Source organism: Battus philenor, unplaced genomic scaffold (assembly GCF_028537555.1).
Source record: "Battus philenor isolate CCGP_79_NKW_IND1 unplaced genomic scaffold, ilBatPhil1.0.hap1 SCAF_23, whole genome shotgun sequence".
Taxonomy (NCBI): Eukaryota; Metazoa; Arthropoda; class Insecta; order Lepidoptera; family Papilionidae; genus Battus; species Battus philenor.
The window spans coordinates 9,589,584-9,595,672 of NW_027181686.1; the positions used below are offsets into that span (position 1 = coordinate 9,589,584).

The 6,089-nt window shown below is 35.8% G+C and overlaps 1 protein-coding gene across 2 annotated transcripts in view; it reads right to left on the minus strand.

Moving 5' to 3' along the window:
• Positions 1-403, minus strand: part of LOC137924097 (uncharacterized) — a 76,889-nt gene extending 76,486 nt beyond the window's left edge. For both annotated transcript variants that reach the window (XM_068767420.1, XM_068767419.1), the window contains exon 1: positions 259-403. The gene's annotated coding sequence lies outside the window, so the exon portion shown is untranslated. The remainder of the gene's footprint in view (positions 1-258) is intronic.
• Between the last annotated feature and the right edge of the window lie 5,686 nt (positions 404-6,089).

The window sequence follows — 6,089 nt, forward strand, 5'->3', positions numbered from 1 at the left end:
GTTTATGGGTCGATGATGGGGGTTGATTGATTCTTTTTTCAAACTTGCAAATCCCCTTTACTTGGCAGGGATAATTATTTCTTTTTGAACTGGACTTTCACTGTTGCCTGACTCACTGTGACTTTTGAAGACTCCGCTTGTACGAGATGCCAGGGCGCAGTGGGCTCCTAGCCTAAGTCCTCTAATAAGGTTACGAAGGTCTTGGGGTAACCTCGGTTTGGGCCACTACATATTTACCAGATTGGTTTCAGGACTCACCTGGTGTATGGCCGTTCAGAGGAAAAGGGTGGCGAGAGGGGGGTGCGAGCTCATACTCGCGCGGTCGACGACCTGTCGGCGCCGGCTAACTGTACCACAAACACTGACACTGAGACCGGACTCGCGGACAAACGCTCACGCTGGTGCCTCGGGACGTACTGAGGCGCGGCGCCGCGTGCGCCCGCGGCCTTGACCGCCCCCTCACTTCACACCCGCACATACCCCCTCGGCGTCCCCTACAGCGTCTTCACTGCAGGAGCCGAGTTGCGCCCGCGCATGCAACTTACAGCGGTCTCAAAAGCTCCTATGACAAGCCGCACTCAATTCTTTTCTCAAAACCCCTCAACGTTTTTTCATTTATAATTGAGTGTATTGTAGTGATTCCCAATCTTTTTGCGTTCCCGTATCCCCTAATATTTTTTTTTCTAATTTCACCAACTTAACGCTCAAAACACACGTTTGAATATATTGCCATTTCGCGGTTTGTTGATATAGCATAGTATAGTTTTTAAATCAATATTTCCTACTTGCAAAAAGTTGCTTTGAGATTGTGTAAAAACTTTTTTTTCCAAAAAAAATTCCAATGGACGTACAATGTTATTTTTAGTTATCATGGTATAGTTAATACGAATATAACACTTAAAGTCTCGAAGTCATATTTTATTAAAAATTTATTAACTAAACATTTAAAAATTTGGTGACTTTTCGAGTTACAAAAGCGAAATGTCAGAATTTTTTAAAAGTAACCGTCCTGGATGGATAATAAGGTGACCAAACCTTGATTTTATGGTGGCCATGACTCCTTTCTTTGATATGACTTTTCCTGGAAACATTTCTAGTACGATCTCCATGCTGACATGTGTGACAAATAGCCCCGTCTTGCTGAAACCAATTCAGAAGTTGTACTCATTGAGCTCTTGAAGCTTTGGTTGCAAGAAGCTATTTGTTTGATAAACAAAGATGAATAAACAAATAGAAATTTTATATTTCTTTTTCTATTGGAATTCGAATGGCCTGTAATATTCTGTAGAATTTAGTCTTCCGGGATCTATTTTTATTTTTGATATTCTTTTGTAGTTTCCAATAATTGATAAGAAATAAGACAAACAACTTTTCTAAATAATTTGAATCGTTTTCCAATAGCATGTTTTAGTAGAGTTTCACTGAAGTTGATAAAACTTAATAAGATTTTTTTGTATTGTTTCTTTTGGTTACTACACGGTTGTTTTTGTTAGTAGAAAAATTAAATCACTTTGCTTCTATTGCATGTTATGTGCTTATTTTAAAAATAATAAAAAATCATATATTGTAATCTTTTATTATGTTTTTTTATTTAATTAATAATTAAAAAATGAGCTATTTTATCGGATACCGGTTTTTTTAAATTTAGTTTTAAAATAAAGGAACTAAAACATATCAGACCATGTTGCCTATATTAAAAAAAAATTGTATTGACTAATTCTATTCACCTGCAAAATATCTACACTCTTCCACATAACACCCCGTATATTAAGTATTAATATTTTATGTAATGTAATATAATGATGTATATAACAAAAGGATCATAAATAAATTTGTTTTCAATAGTATCTATCGAGTAATTTATATTAAAAACACGAGGAGTAAGAGTTATAAAATAAAAGGACGTTGTACTCTCTGGACACTCGCCAAAAAGTCTAAGATATAACCTTCTCTTATAGCATTGAAGCAAGTATTTACAAAGAATTTTAAAAACTGCTAACGGTAAAATCAACAGTGAAAACAAACTAACTATTGATGTCAAATAAATCCAACATCACGTCTCGCAATCTAGCTAAACAAAAGTCAAGAACCAGTTCCTGAGTTTCTAAGGGCTTCGTACCAAGCCACATTTGAATTTAGACGTTGCAAGCGAAACTTTGAAAGCTTATTGTACTGTAACTTGCGGTGACTCATGCCAAATGAGTTAGCGTTTCGAGGAAGCTTAAACCAGTCTAAACGACCCCATCTTTGAACTCGTGATATTACAGGAAACTGTTATACTTAACCTATTGCAGTAAACCGAATGTGTTTTCTGCGAATTTGTACAGGATGAAAGTCACTAGCGATGTATGAAAATAGAGAAATAATACTAAAAATATATTTACAAGGCGATTGGTTATAGGTATAAAAGATTTTATTACACCAACAAAAGGCGATGCGGGTCACGTGCTGCAGACAAGGGGCAGGTAATATTTATGTTAATTCTTTAATTAATGCGTCAATATATATATATTTAATAGTTATTTAAAAGTTAATGTACTATGCAATACTTGTAATTCTGTATATATTTTTATGTATATCTTTGAGAGCAATGGAGAAAAATATGTATCAGAAATATAGAGATCCGCAGAAGAACCGAGGTCATCGAAGTGGCTCGAAAAATAGCTTATCTAAAGTGGCAGTGGGCGGGAACATCGCTTGTGCAATTGGTAACCGTTGGGGATGGAAGGTTCTACAGTGCAGGCCACCAGCTGGTAGACGTGGAGTAGTTACAGTTGCGAGAAGTCCCTGAACACAGGCACCGCAAGATCGGTGACCGTGAAGATCTTTGTAGGAAGCTTACGCCTTGAATGTATATTTATCGATTGACATAATGATGATATTATACATATTTATGTACATATAAAACAATCCCTTTGTCCCGTCATCACGCTATAACTTTAAAACTTAACCGATTTAATTCGTTTTGTCATCATTATTTTCCAAATACTATGTAAATTTTTGAGTCTAAGTGTTACTAAGATCTATCTTGAAAATCTAGGTCAATTGGACATAGTCAATTGTATGTTGCATGTCCCAGAGTCGAACCATCAGTATTATTTATTTACACACCTAAAAGTTTTACTAACAAAGCTGTATATGAAGAAGTGTTACAATGTACAATATGTAATCGAAAAAGAAGTAACCTATTAAAGTTTGAATTGATTTTCCAAGCCAAGTCGGGGCAATGTCTGTTTGATCAGATCGTGTCTTATAAATAGTTTTCTTTGTTATGTATTTATTTTGTATTAGTAGTTAAACACATTTCAACTTTCTGCAGTTGTGATTACCTTCCTATGGTGGTTTTAAAGAGATCGTTTTTAACGATAAGAATGTCTATTGTTATGCAAACAATAAATCGTTACAAGAATTTTAGGCAATTTCCTTTGTGGTGCAAAAATAAATGTGTTATCTATCTACATAATTTATTAAGTGAAATGCGTACAATACAACTTTGATTTCAATAGAATTCGTAATGTTCATATTTAAAGAGTACGATCTGTTAAATCATTACGAGTGAGATTATTGTTTTTCTTCAAATTTTTAGAACACTAGATATTAATGCAATGTCGCCATTCGATAACCAACCAGTCTCAACTGGAACTAGGTAGTATCGTATATTATACGGGACGCCACCTCCGATCATATTAGATGGAAGCGTAGCTGATATTTGTTCCGCCACTTCTTCCAGTGCTAACGCTTTCCAAAGTGGTAGTAGTAATATAAGTCATGTACAAGCAACATAACAAGCCGAAGTTGCTCTCCTCGGGTATCCTTGTTTTGGAGTGTTAAGCGGGTTTTATCAACAGGTGACAACCTAATTCGAGGCCCCCTGTTGGGGAACTTAAACCCAATCACTTCATAAAGCAATCGTCAATCCAATAAAATAGTAGTACGCAGCGGCCCGAGCCGTGGCTCTTTCGGGAGCTATCGAGTTTCGCTGCTTTAAAAGAATTATTAGGCTACTTATCTTATATTCTGTTGATGACGGTGCTGTTATAACGAAGGCTTTTACACCTTCATCTGGGTTGTGTTGACGGATCAGAAGGGTCCATGAACTTATAACTTAGGCTTGGCACCCTCTGCGCCTTACCATTTAAACTCGCGGAGTCTGCAAATGCCATTTGGGAAGCAGTGATATTTCGGATCAAAAAAAATTACCGATAAATATTAATGCAGCAAGAATCAAACAATAGAATTCAAGGAGATGTATTAAAAATGTACTTAACTCTCAAAAATATGAAAAAGGCTCTTTTAGTAGTTTTTAATTAGAAAACATTTCATTGTCATATCATGTCGGGCGATAGACGCCTACTGCAATCCATAGGCCTCCACCAAAGATCACCACGATGACATGTCTTACGCAGCCTGCATCCGGCGGCAACGTCATCGGCGCATCTTGTAAAAACATTTATCGTATACTATAACTTGTGTTTTCAAATATCAAAGCTTATACTCTATACTTGACTTCTCACTCTTTATTTTACACCCATGCAATGTTCCTTATTGTAACCACTGAGATGCAGAAACGATTACCTAAACCTTTAAGTGTATTACAATCGCCGCTTTTTTATCTCGGAATCTTATATGAGAAATTTAAAACCCTAATTCAGTGTCTTAGAGTTGTCTGATTGTGTAGCGTAAATATAGATATAAAAACCGATCTAGACTTTAATTTTTTTTCTATTAGAATACGATAGTCCAATAACTTCTGATAGCGTAAAGTCTGCAGGAACAGATAGTAAATAATAATTAATTTTGATATAATATATAGTAGTCTTAATTTTGAAAACGCTTTTTCATACTGTATAATCATTAAGTTGTTTATTATATCTGAAACCATTGATTTTTGAATATGGTGTAACATACTTTAATTATTTAATGGAATCAGGCGTTACCTAGTGGAAGTCCATCCTAAGTAAGAAAATGACCAATAAGTAGCCACTTCCGCACATGCAGTGGTAGTCGTGCAACAAAGTGCACCGCCCGCCAGCCCGCTGATAAATGAGTATGCGGCAAACAATGCGAATCACACAACCGCCACCACCAAATTACTCAACACGTGTTTCACCCCTCCACGGTGCATCTTCAGGAATAATGTTACACCGATTAGTGCTTACTTACTTACTTTAATTGACAACAAATCAACTATACATTTACCCCTAAAAACATGAAACACTCTGATTAGATTTTTATACGTGTAGTTTTAACAAGACGACAGCCATCATAACAATGAATTACGCGTCGAATCTTCCAAATACAAATAAATATTTCAATAAATTCAACTGTTAACATTTACGTGAATGCACTCTATCTTAACACGAAATATAAACAAGGTAAAACTTTCATTATTGAATATCTGTAACGTAAACAGATTGATTTACGTTAAACATAAATTTCGTTAACTAAATATGGAACGTAAAATATAGAGAAGCGATAGTAATGTTAGCCGGACGATAACAACCGACTAAATCGTGGTTCAACCCTCTCGGGCGCTCTTGTGTCGGAACGGTAAATTTGCTTTGAATGACAGGCTTAGCCGGGAGCCTGTCTAGGGTTCCATTGCACCTGAACAGGTCACTCCATGGAGCATCTGTCCAGGCTGTGTAAGAGGTCGATGGCTTCCAAACCCAGTAATTAAATAACATGTAGCACGAACCGTGACTCCTGGGGAGTCCTCGAACTTTGCTGCCAAATACGAGATTTTATGAATCTATAAATACCAATATAGACCTATGAACAGCGTTGGGATTGTTCGTCACCTAAAAAAATACCGTTCAGTTTGTCTCATTGATGTCAGTAATGATTGTTAGGTGATTATGGATACGCGCCAAAAAATATTGTTGACAAACTAAAGAGTTATGGATATGGTCGATAAATGTAATAAATATTTATAAAGTCTATTACAACCTTTTTATAAATTTAAGTGCTGAAATAAAATCTTTATACAAAATAAATACGTCTGTATTGGAAAAAAACTGAATTTAAGTAGTTGTACATACAAACCCACATATACACACCAAAAGCAAGCGTATTTTCTTTTTTTTCTT